Source organism: Triticum urartu, chromosome 2A, assembly GCF_056163025.1.
Source record: "Triticum urartu cultivar PI428250 chromosome 2A, HENAU_Tu73, whole genome shotgun sequence".
NCBI classification, from domain to species: domain Eukaryota; kingdom Viridiplantae; phylum Streptophyta; class Magnoliopsida; order Poales; family Poaceae; genus Triticum; species Triticum urartu.
The window spans coordinates 243,275,867-243,298,288 of record NC_141874.1 but is presented as its reverse complement, the minus strand read 5'-3'; the positions used below and the strand labels follow the sequence as shown (position 1 = coordinate 243,298,288).

At 46.4% G+C, this 22,422-nt stretch overlaps 1 long non-coding RNA gene across 2 annotated transcripts; it reads right to left on the bottom strand.

The window, feature by feature from the left end:
• Positions 1-10,615: 10,615 nt before the first annotated feature.
• Positions 10,616-13,854, bottom strand: LOC125536902 (uncharacterized). 2 transcript variants are annotated; one of them, XR_007295310.2, is made up of 5 exons: positions 13,107-13,854; positions 12,490-12,721; positions 11,519-11,597; positions 11,221-11,393; positions 10,616-11,140 (listed from the first exon to the last, which is right to left on the bottom strand). It is a non-coding gene; the product is annotated as an uncharacterized LOC125536902 (long non-coding RNA). The 2 variants fall into 2 exon arrangements; XR_007295311.2 differs by having other exon boundaries at positions 11,221-11,386.
• Positions 13,855-22,422: the final 8,568 nt, after the last annotated feature.

Sequence of the window (22,422 nt, the reverse complement as noted above, 5' to 3'; positions counted from 1 at the left end):
AAGCAAATTGCCACTAAAAAAGCAATCGGGTTAATGGGTTCTTAAAAGAAATATTTCGGACAAAACTGATAATTACGACACATAGGCTAATGCATGAGACACTCACATGATAAAGGTGCTTATAAACAGATAAAGTACAACATCTAGACCTTCCTGGCATGCTTGATCATGACGTTGCGGCTGTCCGTGTACTCGTCGGTTACGGGAAGCAGACACGCCCTCATGTCCAAGATCTACATGTACATGTCGTAGCATGCATATGCGCCCTTGGCCGCGTAGGTTATGTAGGCTAGATTCAGAGGTACCTCCCACGTGTCCAGGTCGTCTTCTTTCATGTTGGCGTATCAGGGGTCGATGATGGTCTCAGCGAGGTCAACCATGGAGTCCTTCTCCTGCCCGTTGCTGATGATCTTGTATTGCTTCTGGATGTCGACAAGCTTGTTGCACCAGATGGCTAAATTGTCGCGTTCTTCCTTCTCTCCATCGTAGCGAAGGTGCAGTCGGCGCTGCCGATGAAACGGGCGAATGCTCTAGAACCTGGTGCAGCCATAGGACTGAGGCGAGGCAGAGCTTCATCGAGTCCGTATCGTTGGTGTACATCACATTCAACTTGGTGCAACCATAGGACTGAACGGCGAGCTCAAAGGGGAACTCCTTGCTGAAGTCCATATCCAGCAGGCTCACCCCTCGGATCGCCATTGGATTCTCTTCGAGTGAACGAGTGTGTAGGCGGCGGCAGCAGTTCGTTTTTCAGCTCTTGGGGAACTGGATTCAACAGTAAGCTGAGTGTGTACAGGCGACAACAGTTACTACCCCTCCCTTGTCCGCTGCACGCCCGGCAGAAGATGCACCCTCGGCCACACGTCGGTTCACGAGCGGGTCTGTATTGGTACTGTAATAACAGGAGTTAGTGGTCACTTTACTTAAATTTAATTAGCTTTAATAGAAATTTGTACTTAAAACAAGCAATGCATTCGCTCGTTCTATTGGTGCCACAGGATCAACATGCACAACAACTAGAATTATTATTCTCGGGACGCACACGATCATCACATTTGTCGCACTTTTACAAAGATAATACTACCGAGTTTGAACTGTTTGTTATGGTTGTTGTCCTCTACATCATCATGCCGTGTTTCCCAGCTTGCAAGATTGAGAACCAACAAATAAGATCCAAATAATAAGTACAACAAAGATACCTACACATCTCATTGATTCCCAGCTTGCAAGATTCGGAACCAACAAATAAGATTCAAATAATAAGTACAACAAAGATGCCTACACATCTCACTGATTCCCAGCTTGCAAGATTCAGAACCAACCCATTAGAGCCTTTTGATAAAGTGAGTATCGGGATTAAATCCATCTTAGCTAGACATGTTATACAATCGAAGAACTTGGCGAATGCTCTTGACCGTCACAACATCTGTAGTTGAGTATTCCTGTTTGCACAACATGTTTGCACAGCACAAACAAGGAGACGGGAGAGCATGATTTCGCTTTAATAGCGGCCCCTTGAACTCAACCTCCAGGTCTACTTGGATGAGGTCTGCCTAGAGTTCCATGATTCAATTCATGCGCCTTTTTCTGCAGTTCACCTGAAATGAAGCAAAGATTGCATCATTCAGCTATCAAGAAGTACTTGCTCTTGTGAGCTGACAAGTTCTTCTTTAGTAGTTGCACTAAAATTGAGGAACATTAAGGTTGGCTGTCCGGCTCATGTAAGGTGCAACTATAATTTTCTTATCCTTTTGTGCAGTGCCACTAAAATAAAGTGCCATTGTGGTGACAGTGACGGCTCCATCTTGCAAATGCTAATAAAATTTTGCACGAGATTACCAGCAGAACTTGACGGAGATTTTGGAAATTCCAATCACCATTTTGTGTAGTTCCACCAAAATTGAGAGATGTTGCCCACATGACATTTTAGTTGAACTGCACAAGACACTCATTCCAAAAAAAGTGTTTTCTGTAGTTCACCAAAAGGTCACAATAGCAACAACATGAAACGGATATCCCTATCTGCACAAAAAGATAGAAAGTAAACAGTTGCTGGTCAATAAGAATATACGTAACATATACAAAATGAAAAGAAGCATCTTAATTATGTTCATGGCAATCAAGCAAGGACAATAAAAATTTTAAAACGTCAGCGATGCTTCATGTTACCAGAAGCATTATGATCAACAATGAGATTCCTCAAATATGGGATTACTTCAATGGTGGCATTGCTTGTTTACCAGACATAGTAAATCAACAGCAGCTAAAGAGTTGGTTTAAGGGCATGGGACCGTGGGGACACCAGGACACTCAGGAGCGTAAAGGAGCAACTTACTTATCATACTGGGGAAAACAGCAGGAGTGCCATTGTACTATGTGAGGGCAGCAAATCTAATCCTGGAGACCTTTTACTATGTGAGGGCAGCAAATCTAATCCTGGAGACCTTTTACTATGTGAGGGCAGCAAATCTAATCCTGGAGACCTTTTACTATGTGAGGGCAGAAAATCTAATCCTGAGACCTTTTACTATGTGAGGGCAGCAAATCTAATCCTGGAGACCTTTTACTATGTGATGGCAGCAAATCTAATCCTGGACATACTCTGTTGACTTGTCCACCAGCCGCCACTTTCTATCCTTTTTTCAACCAATAATAGATCTATTCCTTATCCAGTTTGTACTGCGTTTTCCCATTATTTCTCTTTTCAACCAAGAGACCAGTTGGGTATCCGGTCTCTACTACTTTCACCATATTATTTCCTCTTTGAATCAAGTCCTAGATTCATGCTAAAACTTTCCCCCCATTCTTCGTTGTTTGAACAAAGCCCTAGATTCGAATGCATGAAGTAGCTTTACCTCTAATAATACTAAAAAATTAGGTGGCTTTGGAAGAGCTAATGGGAGTAGAAAAAGATGCACATGCAGACACGTGGGGAGCTGGGGCAGTAGAGCAAGGCCGCTTTCAAAGAACTTATACCTGAGGGTCGCCGGGATGTCGGCGGCGGCAGGTCGGATCTGCGGTCAGTACGACAGGGAGGAAGAAGGGTCGGAGGACCTCCCGAGCTGGCCATGTGTCGGAGAGAACGGCACGGGCAGAGAATCAGGCCCCTCCGGCAGCTGTGGGTTTCCTCCCTCGGCGGCGATGACCGCGTGAACGATGCACCTTTTAGTCCTCTACACACACTGGCTGAAGGGATCCGACCGGATCTGTGACCAGCGGTTAGCAGAGAGAAAATGTCGCTACCGCTGTCTTGTTTATATCTGGAGAGGATGAGAGAATGAAGAGAGCAACCCTAGTAAAGCAAGCGCTCAGGCCCCTGCGTCCATATATAGTGGAGTGATTATCTTTTTTCTCTCCACAACAAGCGTTTCAATTTGTGTACGTGGCATTAAAGAAAAGAAACTCTCTATTTAAGGTGACTACTGTACGACTCCTACTTACTACTAGTAGTACTACAGTATTGTTCACTTGTGCTCCCCGCCCCTCCATTCATTGAACCCCACGGGTGAATAAACATACAGTAAGTACTATATTTATATAGAACGAACAAGCTCGAACTGTTTTCGCGTAGTTAAAAGTTGAGGGCGGGGCTTTTCCCGGGTAGTACGCGCGGCAGTTTTCGGGTAGGGCCAGAAGACTATTTTAATATATTTTTTAAACTTCGAGACGGCCACATAGCATGGAGCCAACCCCAACGATTTTAAGCTTACAGGCATGGTACACGCTATCCTAGACTACAATACACATGAAACTGCCACACGAGCGTCCAGGCTGCGCTTGGCTCTTCGCCTCTTCGAGAAGTCGAACAATGATGGAATACTACTTCACTGGAGGAGTACTATAGTACGCTTCTGGCCATCTGACACCGATTGAACTGCTGCATGTCCACTGCGTGCGGGAGGGAGAGCGTGTAGCGAAAGCTTCTCCTAGTCTTGCCAGCCACCACGCTCATGGGCGAGGGAGGGACGCTCCTGCCTTTGCGTGTATGACATGTGGGCCCTACAGGTGTGTGGCCAACCTGTCATACAGCCAAAGGCATGTGCAGTTAAGTCCGCGACGGAGAGGATAATCAAACTTCTCGTTGATGTACGAGAGGACGAGTGCGTGCGTGCACCTCTTCTCTTCCTGTATAACGTACTACTAAACTCAGAGTACAAGTTTTTGTGGGTGGCACGATGGTGCGTGCGAGAAGTCCCGAGAGATAGGTTTAATGCATTAATTGCAATGCATGCATGCATAAAGTACATGCATTGGTCAATTTTCTCTTAATACTTGCATGCAATGATTTAATGCACCTAGGAATCTGAACATGTGTTGGGGACAACCAAATTGAGCCTTATAAAATGGAAAAACTAAAATTTTGAGATAAGCCATATAAAACCAGAAAGGAGGGAATAGAAAAAGAAGTACTTCATCCGGGAATAGTGCCGCAATTCGAAACTAGAACTGTCAATAAATTTTGAGCTTGCGTCTCGTCACATTCCAAATTACTCCATGCTATATTGAATTGCAAATCTGTTCACACCGATCACAACCTAAACGGTTTCCCACTTAGGAGCGTATTAGTACTCGGTTATCAATACTAGTATGCCAAGATGACTGCACATTCCTCTTCAAGTCCTCATCAACAAAAACAAACAAGTCATTCAGCATCCTTCCCTTGCGTCTGCCATGGCCAGCGTGAGTTCTGGGTCGAGAGATTGCCACGATGGAGAGGCGAGCATGGAAGCGGAAGCACGAGAGATGTCCCGCCTCGCTGCGAGAGCAGCCGACATGTCCCGCCGCACGGAAGTAGCAGCATAGAGGTCCCGCCGCGCCGCTGAAGCAGCACGGAGGTCCTGCCACGCCGTCGATGCAGCAGACAGGTCTGGCCACGCCGCGGAAGCAGCAGAGATGTCCCACCGCGCCACGAATGCAGTAGAGATGTCCCGCCGTGCCGCGACGGCCTAGGAAAATTTGTCGCGGGCATGCTACGACTGTTACAGGCGCATGCATGCGATCGTCCATAGCCAGATGGATCAGATCTCCCGCTCGACGAGGTTGCAGGACGACATGATAGCCTCGTTTGAACAGGCTACCGGCGTCATCCGGCAACTAAGGGAGGGCAATGAGAGGCTCCGGGCCAAGCACGACCTGCTGAGGGAGAAGATCGTCCGAAGTGCAGACCTGCAGGAGGAGACTAGTGCCTTGTTGAAGAAACTTATGGACGATAATGACATGCTCCTCAACGAGCGCCAAAGGCTGGTGGAGGAATCCGTGGATGTTCTGAAGCAGCGTCTTGAGGACATGAAAGAGCTCATTGCCGCTCGCCACGGAGACTAGTTTCCTGGTTTCTTTTGGTGTAATAATTGGTTTAGGATGTGGATTGTGTCGTCGGTTGTGAAATGTTGGGCCTTTGTTGGCCTCTTGGGATATTGCGATTTCAATCTGGTAGCTTTTAGTCCTTCGTGTTAGGCTGGAGTTGTGCTGAACTTCTTGTGAATTGTGGTGGTTTTCAGTAATGAAAATCGGAAGGGGCAAGCCCTTCTTTGATCAAAAAAAAATTTTAATCATCCTTATATATTCATCAGTCTTGCAATAAGTCGCAGTAGATGCTATATAGGTCTGTCGGATCTTACATCAAGATCCGTGCTTTCAGATTTTCTTTTTTCTCTCTTAAATCTCAGTCGAGTGAGACATAGCCACGCCATTAAACAGAGGCTCGGGCGCCATTAATGGAGACCTTGGGAGAGAGGTGGACGGCAGATGGAGGTCAAAGGGCTCTCCTGCCGATAAGCACGCGCAAGGGTCTGATCGCACGCCTCTCGTACTCAAATAGCTACCCTGCACGTCGCCTCCTAGCTAATAAAAAAGGGGACGCATGGCGGCACATAAATGGTACTAGTAAGTAGAACGCCCACGGTTTCAATAATACTTGTGTTTCCGATTGTAACGTGACAGCACTTCTTCCTAAATGACTTTGTTGATTATTAATGTGTGCGCCTTCGCAAATCAGACTGCAAATTTACCACAGCATGTTGGTGCCATGTCATGGCACCAAGCCAAGTTTCATTATTTTCATGCGTGTTTTGGATTTACAGGAATTAAAAAAGTAATTTTCTCAATGTTTCCAACCCAGCCACGACGTCCAGAATTTTGAATTTCATTCCCATTTCTTGCATGGAACCTAGAAATTTACCCGAGGACACACATGTGATTTTTCAACAAACTTTGGTGCACTGGAACATGTGCTTGTATTTCAAATTTGAATTATGCACACAAAGGTGACACGTTCCCTCCCAGAACCACGAGCCTTCTTGAGAGAAGTTCCGATTTGCAAGAAGCTTATACCAAAATTTGTTCCTATTCGGCCAGTTTTTTACCACGGCATGGTACTACCATGACACGACACCATGCCAAGTTTCATGATTTTAAAACCAAGTTTCTCAATGTTATCGACCGAGCCACGATGCCCAGATGTTTGAATTTTATTCTCAATTTTTGCATGGGACCTACTCCCTCCTTCCATCTATATAGGGCCTAATGTGTTTTTCAAGACAGCCTTTGACTATTGACAAGATTAATAGCACATGAGATGTATACTATGCAAATTATATTATTGGAAGCTCCTTTGACATCCAAAATTGAAGGTATGCTTTGTGTAAGTTGCATGTCATATATTATTGATGTAACGTTTGGTCAAAGTTAGCCTCAAAAAACGCATTAGGACCTATATGCATGAGAGGAGTCGACTTCGAGAGAACGTGTTTGTTCGAGAGACACCTAGGAAGACTACTATATATTGATGGTGCATGTAGGCGGGAATTAAACTAAGGGATGGTCTTATTGGTTTCGGGGATATAGGGGAAGAGTGATACGCAGGGGGGTAGCTAGAAGGAGATTGTTAAGTGCGAGTGTGTGTTTTACCCATCCAGGCGAAAGTTATGTACACAAAAGAGGAGAACGATTCGATGTGGCGTTAGGATTGAGGGTAATTAACTACGTATGGAGACATAGAGACCTTGAACATGCATGTGTGAGAGGTATACATGTATACGTGGGATGTGTGTGTGTGCGCGCGCGTGCATGATCGAGATAAAAGAAAGAAAACATAAGTCATAAGATCAACGACATGGGAGAGACAGATCGGTATGACAATATGCATGCATGTGATAATGCATGGAAGAAGTCCCGACAATTGAGCATGTGTTTTTGTCTTTAAGAGATAATGGCGTGGGCTGGAGCATGCATCTATGGCGAGCAGAGGGAGTGAGGCGCAGCGATTATGCAAAAGAGACCAACCTATAAATGCATATGTATGGAGAGACATATATAGTGTGGGTGATAGGAAGCAAGACTCTATGCGAGAAAGAAATGTTGACAGAGAAACTACAGATAGATACAGAGATGGAGATGCTAGCTAGAGGGACATCCTCTAGTTTGGGTGTTGGAGATGACCGTCGAGTGGTTCAAAGTGTGAAGTTATATATGTGTGTGAGAGGGCACTTTACTGCATGTAGAGAGAAACATATGTAGTGTGCATGATAGGAATCAAGAGTGAGGGCGAGAAAGAAGGTTGATGGAGAAACAGATAAATAGAAAGATAAAGATGCTAGCTAGTGTGCGTTAGAGATAGGAGTCGAGCGGGTCAGAAGGCTGGGTTATGTGTGTGGGTGTGAGAGAGATAGAGAGAGGGTGCGTGTGAGTCACATACAAACAGATATCATAGAGAAATGAGATCCAGAAACACGGAGTTTTGTGTCTATGAGAGAGAAAGATATTTCACAACGAGAGTGATAGCTAGAGAGACATACGAGGGAACGCAAGATATCTCTAGGGAGAGAGGGTGTGTGTGAGCGACATACAAGAGAACAATGGAGAAATATGACACCCTGGGAGACAGAGTTTGTGTTTGTGTGTGAGAAACAGATATTGAAGAAGCGGAGTCATAGGTTCTCATATCTAAGGAGTGAAAGACATCTCTGTATGAGGGGTGTGCGAGTGGCACACATGGGAATAGTAGAGAGAAATGAGACCCCGGGAGACAAAGTTTTGTATTTGTGTGAGAGAAAAAGATTTCACATGAAGAATCATAGTTAGAGACAAATAGCAGGGAGCGAGATATACTTAGAGAGTGATGAAGGTCGAGGGAGAGAGTACCATTGGTGTGTTACGAAGATAAAATATCATTGTCGACATACAGATAGCACGAGAGATACCTGAGAGACGCTGAACGCGTATAGGTCTAGAGAGATAATCCTATATAAGCATGAGTGATAGCTATATGATACGAATATCTAGATTAAAGAGGATTCAAATATTTAAACTGAAGATCATGACATCGATAATATCATAACGCAAATTAATGTATCTAACATGCATATTCATTTGAATTTGGGCACACGTATAATGTTATATAGTTTATCAATATTGGTGATCCATAGATTCTTCAATTACAAACAATGCATGGTTTATATGCAATTAATGTCTAAAGGGGATTACACTATATGTTACGTGTGTGAAACACATTATACATGTTTGAGAAGTAACAAAAACCCGCATGAAACACACATTAATTGGAGACAGTTAGCGAGGAATGCATACATTGGATTTTAACATAAAATGGTTTCAAATATTTGAAAATCCAAATTGATGGATACAACCTTATGAATCTGAGAAAATGCCATTTGTAAACCATATTTATGTATAAATGGTGTTGTGCTTTTGAAACTATATATAAAAATGATGTATATAGAATGTAATTCCAATTGAAAATGGATCCTGCCCAAAAAAAATAGAATACAAACAGGATTCGAATTGAGTTGGCACGGTAAACGTGCACTCTGCAAAATTTGAACGAAGCGGGAAAAGTCGCAGTAACCGCCCGAAACCAAAATCTGCGAGATGGAAATCACTACTGCCTATCCCTGCCACGCAAAGCCTATATGCTGGATTTCTATAGGTTTCGATAGAGGTAGGTTTGTAATTTCACCCAAACGTGACGTAACCGCCTCTCACCCGTATTCATACATGGTGGGCGCCAAAACACAGTGTGTCATCGGCCGAAATCGACTCCCTGTCCGATTCATATTCATACACAGTGGGCGCCAAAAACAAACTCTTGTCAGCAAATATTCGGTGTATGCGAGATTACCGTCCTATCCCCAACCGACTAGTGTTGTTGTGATGTAGTAGAAATTTGAAACGGAGGCTAAGTTTGTAAATTTCGTCGCATTTGAGACAAGCGCGGCCTGAATACATAGTTCCCCTTTCCTCTCTACCTCCCTTTTCCCCATTCGTACTCCGTGGGTGCCAAAACACCCTCTCCACCCCACCCTCCTTCGTCTGCCGCCGTCCGCCACCCCATCCACCGCCAACCTCCTCCACCATGCCGGAGCTGATACCCCGACGCCGCCGTCCATTACAAGAGATCGACCTCTCTCATCCACGGCTTCGGACCAAGATCCTTGCATCCCGTCCTCTCGCTTCATCCCCGCTGTCGTCCACCTTGCCGGCGCCGCTCCTACGACCATCTCGTCCACCGCGCCCCGCCGCCACCATCTACCCTCCTAGATCTTCTTCCACACTGCCGACAGCCATCGCTACCGCAGCACCGTCAAATACTCAGCAGATGCGTACACGGCGCCGCACCAAAGGCGGTACTCTTTCGTATCTGCTCAACTTATTTATCGCAGCAAGAAAATAGATCGACACTGCTTTACTCTGATTTCTTGTCTTGGTTGCGAAGTTGCCTTTGTCCGGTTTGCACCTTCAGATCCGCCATGGCACGCTCAACACCATACTCGCAATGCTTATGGTTTTCCCCTTTTATATTCCACACTAGTTAAATCACAGTAGACTAAATTTTCAAAATTGGGTCAGTCGATTTTTCAGAGCTCGCCGGAGTTCGCCGGTGCGATCGAAGGGGCTCGGGTGGTTGTGAGGCCTCGCCGAATGAAGAAAACTCGACGCGGGTGGGGGTTGGGGTGGGGGTGGCGGAGGAACACAGGCGGTGGGGGCCGGTGGTCCAGCCGGCGGCCCGTGCGGTGTTCTGTATGGGAAGAATCAGAGACGAGGAAGAAGAAGGGTTAGGAGACGTAGGATCTTCATCCAACCACCTCAAATGGTCGAGAGACAGCTAGGAGTTGCATTCTTAATGCGCTCTGGTTCATCATGTGTGGGCACTACGCAACCAACATTTTATTATCCAAAATCTGCTTGCTCTTCTTTACCATGTTCCTCTTCCGTTCTTCTTTAATATGTACTCTCTCCGTTCCTAAATACAAGTCTTTATATAGATTCCACCATCGACTACATATGGAGCAAAATGAGTGAATCTACACTCTAAAATGTACCTGGATACATCTGTATGTGATCCATAGTGGAAATCTCTACCAAGACTTATATTTTAGAACGAAGGGAGTATGATAGTGGTATAGTATGTTCCTTGTACTGAAGATGAGCAGGGACATTTGCAGTGTAGAGGTCTATACGGTCGGTTGTGATGGACACTATGAGCCTCTTTGATTCGTAGGATCTTATAAACATAGGAATAGGATTTGTAGTGGCCTGTCTAGTTGAATCCTATAAGAATGGCAAGAAAATGCGGAGAGCTGAGTCGCCTTTGAGAGTTACATTGATATTAACAGTACTGCACCTTTACTTAAAGAGAGCTGGTACCCGAAGCCTTTCTAGCCGTACCGGAAATACTAGCACATATATTTCAGCAAATTCCACTTTGCTGATTTTACTCTGATGCTTAAGGTTTTCTCGTTATATCTACACTATGATCTGTGTAGCTGCTTTATGTCGCACTAGCAGCAATCCACTCTTGAAGCTAAACACTGCAATGACTTACAAAATTGGCACCAAGGCATTGAGTGCCATTCTGAATGTAATGAAACTCATACGCTCCCCACCTGTTGATTCTTGTTCAAAATATGATCCTAATGACTATTCTAACCTCGAGGAGTCAAAGGCAGATGGCCTGTCCTGTTCACCCATCAAGGTGTCTGTTCTAATTTGGCAATGTTTTATTGATTACGGGTATCTTGCATATGTTGTCTTGCATTTCTTCTACTTTGTTGCACCGCCATCTGCTTAGTTTACTCATCATATATGTCGAGATGCCATGCCCATCCATTATCAATACATATTCCATCTGTCATCATACCATGTTTTTCCACTCAAATGTTGTTCTTGTGCATCAGACATCAAAAAAAAAGAGGGTGATTGCCGAACCTGAAGGAGCACCAGCAAAGTCCTTAAAAAACGTGGTGATGTCGGAGAAACCAGACAACACCCCACTTATATTGGTTGTACAACCAGTGACACAAAACGTAGGACCGACTCCAGCAGATTGTACCCATACTTCACTGGCCACACCACTAGCCCCACCACACAAGACCTGCACTCTAGCAAAAGGTATACCGATTTCATTTGCTGCATTCCAATCTAACTTTTAGCTAATATAAACTCACTGCTCTCTGTACAACAGAGCAGTAATAGGGTGCAGAAGAAAAACTGGAACTTCACTTACCCACTGAATTGTGTAAAGCCCAGCTCTGAATTTTCGGTTGAACCGCTCATCATCATCCATCTTAGAGAATAGGCAAAATCTGCAACAATATGAATGGCCTTAGAATTAACTATTGCGAGAATAAAGGATGTACATCTACAACTACAGCAGAATTAACTGTTACGAATTTTTTTTGCAGGAGTGAACATGAGCTTTGTAGTTCTATGTTTATTTTATGGAGCAGTACTCGCATTATTAAAAACAATCTTGTTAGTATTATCATTTTTCGTGTCTTCAAGAAACACATCTCGTCTGTGCTAGATCTATATACGCCCCGAGCGCGGTATAAGTTATTTGAAATCGTGGAAAAGCAACCTGAAAATTGTCTAAAGGCATGAAGACCAGAATTCAGAGTAAACAGTTGTAAAATACCAAGAAGCACTTCATGGAATATATTTGATTACTCGGCATTAAACAACCAAACAAGAGTAGTAAAAAATGACTCAAGGATGATTTTAGCAGGCATTTTATGAAAATAATCTAGCCTCATTGTATTGAACACTGAAACGAATCATCAACTAAGAATTTTAAATTCCTGTTGAATTCCTATTAGGATTCAAATTTGGCGCAAAAGAAACCTTGCATTGTTCATCGAAGGGTAAAATTCTCAGGGCGTCTTGATTCTAGTCCACTCAAATATCATGGAGGTTATACCATATCCATTCAGTAAAATCTATAACAAAAGAAATGTACGCATACATATTAGGAAGAAATTCCTCATATAGATCATTATAACTAAGGCAACAAATAATATTTCAAGCTACTACCGTGTATGCTTTAATCATAGTATTTTTCACTGCAAATAATATTTGCTCTTTGTCAAAACATACGGGAATGTAAGGAAAAAGTCATACACAAGGGGAAGAGAAAAACGTCATGTAACATTCTTCAAGCTAAACAAACATTAGTAGAATCCTACAAGAGAGACTCACCATAAAATTGGTTCCATTCTTTGAATAACCACTTCATGCAAAATCCCTTACAATATATTCAGACCAATCCATCAACCAAAAAATTGTAGTGTTCTTCACCACTGAACTCTGATTCAAGAATTGAAGGGTATGTTAATTGCATATACTATCTTGCATGTTTTCATCTGTCTTTTCCCCTCCAAATGATAATTTTCTCCTTGTCAAAAGACACGAGAATGCAAGCAAAAAGGTCCTGCAGAAATAAGGTGAGAGAAATGCATCCTGTTACAGCCTTACATGTGAAGCGAAATAAGCATTTTGTAGTAAGCATATATGGTAAACTACAATCTTCAGATAACCACATTGGGCAATCATTTACAATCAATTCAACCGACTAATCGATCAATTCGACACCAGACAGTAAAGATAAACACAAGTTACTAAAAACTTTTGAACCACAGATGCCTTGTACTTAATCCATATAATGAGACCCACGAGGTAATGCAGAATAAAAGTAGTAGCTCTATATCTTAACCAAACCACAGTGCAAATATTTTCAACAAATATCACAGTGAGCAGGATAAGAACAACATGATAAAAACAGCAGCTTTGCATCTTAATCAGCAGTTCATCCCTACCTCGACTCCCTGTCCGCCGCCACCTCCTCCTGGATCTCATCGCCGGTAGCACACCGCAGTCAGCCAGCCAGCAATCAACACCAAACACACGTTGGCGCCAAACAACGATCTCCATGCCTTCGTCCCGCCCTTCTTCCCAAGTACTTTTTTTGCGGGTGTTCCCCAATCCTTCTTGATCATCCTCGTTGTTGCCAGAACCACCAGCAGCTCCTTGATCGTGCTGCTATGGTCCACGCTCGATCTACTCCTCGTGGTGCACTGACGCCCTTATCCACGAGACAAAGGGGAAAATAAGAGAGAGGGCAGAGATAGAGTGGGGAGGAGATAGAGGCAAACCTGAACCACCTCGACTTCCCTGCTGTTGATGCTCCGTCCAGCGAGCCTTCTTCCACGGCCGACCCCGCCAGCATTCGCGCCTGCACGACCTCCTTGCTCCTGTTGTTCCGGCTGACGAGCCTCCCTCCATGCAAATCCCGCCCGCATTTGCCGCTGCACCAACCCTCGCTGCTTTCCCTCGCAGGCCCGGACCTTCTTCCCAGCCCCGACCCGGGCGTCGCCAGGGGGCCAAGCAACGGGTGCGGTGGCTGTGGGAGGGGGAGGGGAGAGGAGGAGGGAGGAGTGGATGGCTGCGTCGGGGGCTAGGGTTGGTGCAGCTGTGCCCAATCGGCTGGAAGGAGGAACACGGGGCGCGCAAGGAGAGGGTCCGATCTGGATCAACGGTGACATGGAAGAGGACCGGAGGAGGCAAGCAGAGGAGAAGGCCAGCGGTGGGATCGACGACGACATGGTAGAGGAAAGGAGGAGGCGAGTGGAGAGACAAGGCCGGTGGCTGCGGGCAAGGAGAGGATCGTGGGGAACTGGGGATCGAGGGAGGGGTGCGGCGGCTCGTCGGGATCGAGGGGAAGGAGAAAGAGGGCTAGGGTTCGTTTGGCGGCTGGGGTGGGAGTGGGGTGAGACACAGGTGATTGGGTGCGGGCGCGCGAAGCTGATTGGGCAAAACCAGTTGCACCTCAAAACTGGTAACCCAGCCAACCAGCGTGCGGCGCGAGCCCACCAGTCATTGGACAACAAAAACGACCGCGAGGTGAAAATTGATTTTAACTTCTGTGAAGATCCAACGGCTCAGGCGTGCCAGAAAGGCAGATCCGACGGCCGACGAAGCTCCAATCGGGGGAGCCTTGTGGAGGTAAGTTGGCTAGCCTCTTTATAGTTTTGAATATTACAAAAACCTAAATTACCTTGCTGCAATTTTCTGTCTTTTATTTTACTTTGCAATTTATCTATCTTTAACTATCAGATTTGATCTTTGCAAGTAACGAGTTCAAGGGGATTGACAACCCTCTTGCCTGCATTGGGTGCAAGTATTTGCTCTTGTGTGTGTAGGTACTATTTAGTAGGATTTGCGTGATTCTTCTGTTGGTTCAATAACCTTGGTTCTCATTGAGGGAAATACTTATCAGCTAATATATTGCTTCGCCCTTCCTCTTCGGGGAAAATCCCAATGCAGCTCACAAGTAGCATACAACAACTTGTCAGACATGCAAAATATCTTGATAGGACAACTCATGGAGATCCGCAATGATGATTGCTGATGACTCGCCTTCCAGTCGGCTGACGACTTACCTTCAAGCCGGCTGATGACTCATCTACCAGTCGGCTGGTGACTCTCGTTCTAGTCGGCTGAGAACTACAAACTAACTTGTCCAATTGGGCCAGCATCTGTGCTCGAGCCATGATGATTACCGAGTGTCTACCACCCGGAGAAAACCAAGTGAATCAACACTCATCGTAGATTCGCTCTACGTAAGAGCAAGGGGCGCCCCAAATATCCCCCGTGGCACGAGTCGGATCCCCCTCTGAGGGAACCGAATATCCGATTGCACAGACTTGGTTCTGTAGAAGGGCCTTCGACAGGCGTTCCTTCTGCAGGATATTGACTAGTGATGCTTGAGTCGATCAAGCCTGGAAGCCTTAGACATACACTCAAAATTGGATGATATGCCCTCAGTCGGGCGACAAGCTGTCCTCTTCAAAAAGACATTGAAAATGGGGATCACTGAGTCTTCTTCCTAGTTGGTCGCCGCTGCGACCTCTGAGGGCAAGAACCAAGTGAGTCCGCCGAGGTCTCTCATTCAAACCTCAAGCTCGTTGATCAGTCACATGTCTTGCTGGAAGGAAATAACCAGTAGTTCTCCAACGAAACCTTGACCGACTCAGGGGCTACTTTTGGGGTTATAAATATGGGGTAGGCCCATGTACACGAGTGGCCCACCAGGGCCCAAGACTCATATAAAATATTCCTAGAAGGTAGTTGGCCAAAGGGCTCAGCCGCTGGCCCATCAAGGAAAATGAGGGTGGTATGAGACCGCACTAAGTCCCAACAGTTGGATACCAGGCCACTCAATTGTGGACAACTAGGCACTCGGCCGGAGACGAAGGTAGTAGTCGTCTATGTCATCAGTCGACAGATACCTAGGATACCTCTCGACCATGATGTATTAATAGTGGTAGTTACCCAACAGTTGAATAATTTAGTTAAATACGGTAGTTACCTGTAGTAAATGCCATGAAACAGTCGGCCACACCTGAGGCAATGAATAGCATTAATAGTAGTCTGTTATGTACCCCTACCAGGCGCACTCTATATTTACCACTAGGGAAGCCCGGGGCTGAAGGTTGAAGACACTCATATTGTACCTTATGCCAAGAAGAATGAGCACCATAGGAGTAGGGTATTACCTCCAATGAAGAGGGCCCGAACCTGTATAAATCCTTGAGCGCACTCCCAACCACATCGTCTGCTAGATACGTTTGCCTCTACATTCAGAAGATTATATCCACGACACCCGACCACCTACACGGACAATCAAACCAACACGGATCATCTGGCTACAGCTCCAGAAGGCACCCAGAGCTCAAGCCTCGAGCCAGATGATATGTCTCCAACGTATCTATAATTTTTTATTGTTCCATGCTATTATATTACCTGTTTTGGAAGCTTTATATGCATTAATATGCTATTTTATATTATTTTTGGGACTAACTTATAAACCTAGAGCCCAGTCCTAGCTTCTATTTTTTCCTTGTTTTTGATTTTTACAGAAAAGGAATATCAAATAGAGTCCGAATGGAATAAAACTTTCGTGATGATTTTTCTTGGACCAGAAGATACCTAGCAGACTTGGAGAGGGGGCCAGAAGAGTCCCAGGGTCTCGACAAGCCCTGAGGGCATGCCCTAGGTGGGCGCGCCCTCTTGCTTGTGGGCCCCACGGGACTCCTCCAACCCTAATTCTTTCGTTATAAATTCCCAAATATTTCCAAATGACCAGAAGCATCCACCAAAATACTTTTCCGCTGCCGCAAGCCTCTGTTTCCGTGAGATCCCATCTTGGGGCCTTTTTCGGCATCCTGCCAGAGGGGGATTCAATTACGGACATCACCTACATCAACTCTATTGCCCTTCCGATGAAGCATGAGTAGTTTACCATAGACATACGGGTCCATAGCTAGTAGCTAGATGGCTTCTTCTCTCTCTTTGATCATCAATATAATGTTCTCCTTGATGTTCTTGGAGCTCTATCCGGTGTAATATTCTTGCGGTTCAATCTTGCGGTGTCCTCACCCAGTGACAAAGTAGGGGTGGCAAGACACGTATTGGATTGTTGCCATCAGGGTAAAAAGATAGGGTTTTCATCATATTGCTTGAGTTTATCCCTCTACATCATGTCATCTTAATTAAGGTGTTACTCCGTTCTTATGAACTTAATACTCTAGGTGCATGCTAGATAGCGGTCGATGTGTGGAGTAATAGTAGTAGATGTAGGCAGGAGTCGGTCTACTTGACACGAACGTGATGCCTATATTCATAATCATTGCCTTGGATATTGTCTTAACTTTGCACTTTTCTATCAATTGCTCGATAGTAATTTGTTCACCCACCGTATTATTTCCTTCAAGAGAGAAGCCTCTAGTGAAACCTATGGCCCCTGAATCTATTTTCCATCATATATTTTCATATCTACAAACCGAAAAACCCAAAATACCTTTCTGCAATTTATTCACTTTTGTTTTGTTTTACGCTTTAGTAATCTTTTATATCTATCTCTACTAGATCTCATCCTTGCAAGTGACCATGGAGGGATTGACAACCCCTTTATCGCATTGGGTGTAAGTGTTTTATTGTTTGTGCAGGTGGATAGATAGGAGACTTGCGTGTACCTCCTACTAGATTGATACCTTGGTTCTCAAAACTAAGGGAAATACTTATCTCTACTTCGCTACATCACCTTTTCCTCTTAAAGGGAAAAACCAATGCAAGCTCAAGAAGTAGCAGGAAGAATTTCTGGCACCGTTGCCGGGGAGGTTCGACATCAAGCCTACCAAATGCCCACCATAAACTGTCATTTCTTGCATTACATTATTTGCCATTTGCCTCTCATTTTCCTCTCCCCCACTTCTAAAACATTTTCAGAAAAACACAAAAATATTTTCCTTTTTTATTCGACCTTCTTCCATTCGTCTTTTATTTTGCTCGTTTGCCCTTGTGGCTCAACCCAAGAGCTTTGATCCTTACTTTAAGAAGTTGGAAGAAATTGAAAACAATGCTAAAAATTTCATGTCCTTATAGTTTGAGCATAGTTTCTTTAGAAACGAATTAAAGAGCAAAAAACTCTGATGGAGTATATTAATAAAGAGCTTGACGATGTTACTAACGAATTTTATGGTCTTAAATCTCAATTTGCTCATCTTGAAATTTTAGTAGGCCAAATTTCTGATAAGCAAACTATGGTAAATAAGATGGCCGCCAAACCCGAGTCGTGTGAGAAGAATGATGAAGATCTTAAAGTGATTGTTGTGACTCCTATTGAATATTTGTTTTCTAATACAAATCTTGATAAAGATGGGACTGTAGATGAGTCAACTTTAGCTAGAAGGCGTCTCTCATGGGAAACCACGGCCACCTATGGGACCAGGAGGTCCCTTGCTGGTTCGGCAGGGGGGTGACGCGTTGCACAAAGAGAAGACGAGCGTGGGGCAGCGCGGCAGAGGTCACACAGGCAATTTACCCAGGTTCGGGCCGCCACGAGGCGTAAAACCCTACTCCTTCTTTGGTGGATTGATAGTGGAAAAGGTGGTGGTGGTCGTAGTACACTTTCCCGGTAGGGGTTGCCTCAGGTAGCAGCGACTACGCGTGTATGGGGTTGTGAGTTGTCCGACCTTCTAACCCTCTCTAGGCTTGCCATGGGCTTCCTTTTATAGATCAAGGGGTAACCACAGTGGGAAAGTAGTCATTACGCACTAATAAGATAGAAAACAGTGCTATCATACCTAACTCTGCGGGCTGATAGGGCGCATTTAATGCACCGCTTAAGGTCACATCGTTGGTTGCCCGGCAAGACTTGCCGGGCTATCTTGCTAGCTCCATGCCTGTTCTCTTGACATGTCACAGGACATGTGTCATCTGTGGGTTTCTTCTGTAGGAAATGGCTGCCATGTGGCGAATGGGTGCCACTTAATTACTTTGCGACTCAACACCTCACTAATTGACGACGTGGGTCATGTTGGAGCCGTTGGTGAGGTAGCTCTGCCTCCATGAGCCTCGGCAGGCCCTGCCGGGGTGCCCTGGTTGTCTACTTCAGGGGGTGGCCTTGCTCCTTGCTGGGCTCGCCTGCCCGGCAAGGGAGGCTTTTCTCTTGACGATACCCTACTGCCTTGGCTTGTCCTTGGTCCCTCTGATCTACATGTTGGTCCTTTGAACTTCTGGGGTCCTTGTACCCTGACTTGGGATGGCGCTTCATTCTTGCTCCCGTGCCTCTGCACAGTCTAGGCAACAGACCCACGGTTTGTTGCACCGACAGAAGCCCCTGGGCCTGCCCCGAACACGCTGTCGAGCGTCGTCAGGGTAGGTCGTAATAAGTGCATAGGCAAGGGTTGCTGAAGAGGTTGGTCTCTTCAGGTCTCCTTCATCATTAGCCTTGATTCCGGGCCAGTTTCCGGTTTCTCCGCGCATCGTGTAAAGCTAATAGTGATGGGGGCGCTCCAGTAATTGCCCATGAATGACTTTAACGCACGGGCTAGAAACTGCCAATTCACTCTTCCCACCACGCCCTTATCCTCGGCCACGTACGATGCATGCATCGCACGGGGTAGGTAACGGAGCCACGTGGTGCGAGAGAGCATCACGGTGAGGGCCCGGTCGTCCTAAATTGGTGGAGGAGGACGGTGGTCGCCCGTTGATGGAGTAGCTGCCCTCCTCACCCCGCCTATAAATGGGAAGGGCGAAGGAGGGCAGAGCCACTCATCTTCGCATCCCTCCTCTTCTTATCCTCTACTTCCGCTCGTGATGCTGAAGGAGATGGCTTGGGGCCAGGCCCTGGCTCCATTCCGAAGATTCCTTTAGATATGAAAGGAGGACTCGGGCGGCGTGGCGACAACGCTGGGAGTGGCAACCCCGGTGCATTTGCCTCCGGGCCGCCCATGGGCTTGGTTTCAGTGGGAGGGGACGCAGATGACACCACCTCGCGGCTCGTGGCAGGCACGACACGTGGTAGTCGATCGCTCCCCATTCTTCTTCCCTTCGTGGAACTGGGGGGAGCCACGGAGGATATTCGCCGGTAGTAGCGGCGAATCCGACTCCTCCTGGGTGTTGCTCTTCCACCGTACAAGAGGGCTCTTCGCTCCTATTCATGTCTTCTAGGCGCATGGTGGCCTCCAATATCAAGGCTACTAGGGACGACCATGCTCTTTGTGGAGAGTCTTTCGGAGAGCATGGTGTCCGGTACGGATGTCGTGACGGGATCGTCGCACGGCAGCGGTACGCGAAGTAGCAGCAACCCACGGCGCGCCAAGAACGGGGGCAGCCGTTCAGATGGCTCGCGTTTGCCGATGATTCCGTACCCCCGTCTGGGCTCCCTTCAGTGCCACCATTCCACCTGCCCTTGGGTTCCTCCTTTCGTCCAGGGGACGGCATCATCTTGATCCTGGGGAGGTGCCGAATCCGACCCGAGTCCGCCTCTTGCTTCTTTAGTCCCTCCCTATAATACCCTGAGGGAAATGGACATGTGTAAAAGGCGTAACGGGGCACTAATCTTTTTTCAATCATAAATTTGTAGGCGAATTTTAATTCAAACAATGCAATCTCTCCAGTCCATGTTTGTGTTATGTAATGCTTGTACTTGTATTAGCATATTAATGAAAAAGATGAACCTTGTCGGTAACCCGCGCATGTGTATGTCCATGCTGAGGTGAGATGCCTCTTTAATATAAATAAACAAGTTTTTCCCCGGCAGGATATCCTGCCGGTACCCTTCTTGTCTGCCAGAGAGCGCGTCTGCCAGGGAACAGATAGAGGGACCAACCCCCCGCCAACTCCTTTCCACCAAAGGCCACTACAACCATCCTGACTAAAGCAACGTTCGAGTCATGGATGGGAGCACCTAAGTCTCAAAAGAGAGGGGATGTTTTCTCATGCAAAGTTATAGCTTTACAGAACACTAATGGATAGGAGGTAGAACTTATCTGCTTGGCTCACCGGGGACCATAGTGTCGGGCAATGTTCTCACTCCTTGTCGAAGCCAAGTTCTTGGCAGGAACCTCCAACTTCATGTAGATGAGAATGAATGCGAGCTGTGATCCTATCTATATGCATACGCAAATGCTCATGAAATGCTTATGAAGTGATCTTGGAATGCTCATGCATGCATGTAATCTCGGTCGCCCCCCCCCAACGCTTCTTTATTTTCTCTTGCACGGGATCATCGCCCCGGCTTTGTACAAGGGGTTACATGCAGCTGAGGCAAGGCCTGTACAAAAGGGTGGCTGTCGGGCAGGGCCCGATAGCCGCGCCTTACGGGTAGAACTTGCAGAGATGCTCAATATTCCATGAGTTTTGCAACTGTGTGCCATCTCTGGTCTCCAGACGGATTGCACTAGGTCTGGTGACTCGTACTACCCGGTAAGGGCCTTCCCACTTTGGTGACAACTTGTGTGTACCCTTGGCGGACTAAACGCGCCTAAGGACAAGGTCATCTTCCTCAAAACACCGGGCATGAACCCTGCGGCTATGATAGCGACGCAGGGCTTGCTGGTAGCATGCAGCACGCGTAGCAGCCCAGAGACAACTCTCCTCGAGTAGCACATCATCGTCACGCTGGTGCTAATCTTGCACTACTTCATCATAGGCAAGCACTCGAGGTGACCCGTAAATGAGTTTTGTGGGGATAACAGCTTCTGCCCCGTAGACCAGGGAGAAGGGAGTCTGCCCAGTAGCTCGGTTTGGTGTCGTTCTGAGGGACCAGAGAACTACCCACAGCTCATCGATCCACCGCCTGCCGTGCTTCTGCAGCGTATCAAAAGTTCTCATCTTGAGTCCATGCAGCACTTCATCGTTCGCCCTCTCAACTTGCCCATTGCTCCGGGGGTGTGCCACAGAGGCGAACGAGATCTTGCATCCGAGGGCACAAACATATTGCATGAAGGCGTGGCTCATGAACTGGGTTCCTTTGTCGGTGAAGATCCTTGCCGGAACTCCAGAACGGCACACCCATTCTTTCAAGAACTTGATAACTAACTGAGTAGTAACCTTTCTCATGGCAATCACTTTCGGCCACTTTGTAAACTTGTTGATGGCAATGAACAAGAATTGAAAGCCCCCGATCGCTCGAGGGAAGGGGCCAAGGATATCAAGCCCCGGACCGAAAATGGCCAAATTACAGGGATTGTTTGAAGAGCTTGGGAAGGCACGTGTGTTTTCTTGGAATGGAACTGATAGGCTTCACATGTTGTGACTAGCTTGACCGCATCTTGGAGGGCTGTGGGCCAATAGAATCCTTCGTGGAATGCTTTCCCAACTAATGCCCTTAATCCAATGTGGGAGCCGCACATTCCGCTGTGAATCTCAGCCAGCAGTTCCTTTCCTTCTTCTCGGCAGACACACTAAAATTTCACACCGTTGGACCTCCTTCTGTATAGTGTCATCGACAAACTGGTACATACTGGCCCTCCGGGCTACTCTCTCAGCTTCATCTTGGTCGTCGGGAAGCTCTCCGGTTTGGAGGAAGTGGACAATGTGCCTTGCCCAAGTTGGAGCCTAGGGCTCGGCGACGAGGACTAGCGGCACCTCCTCCACTACGGGAGCACCAACCTCGTTCGCGGGGTTCATGGACCCGGCTGGAGGGGGTGATCCAGCAGGCTGTGAGGAGTTGTTTCTGGCAGGGTCTCTGCCAGGAGCAGACGGCTCTACCGGGAGAGGCTTACCGCAGTACAACTTTCTCCTCTTCTGGGCCATTGTTGCTGGGGATACAGAGGGTTGAGTGAG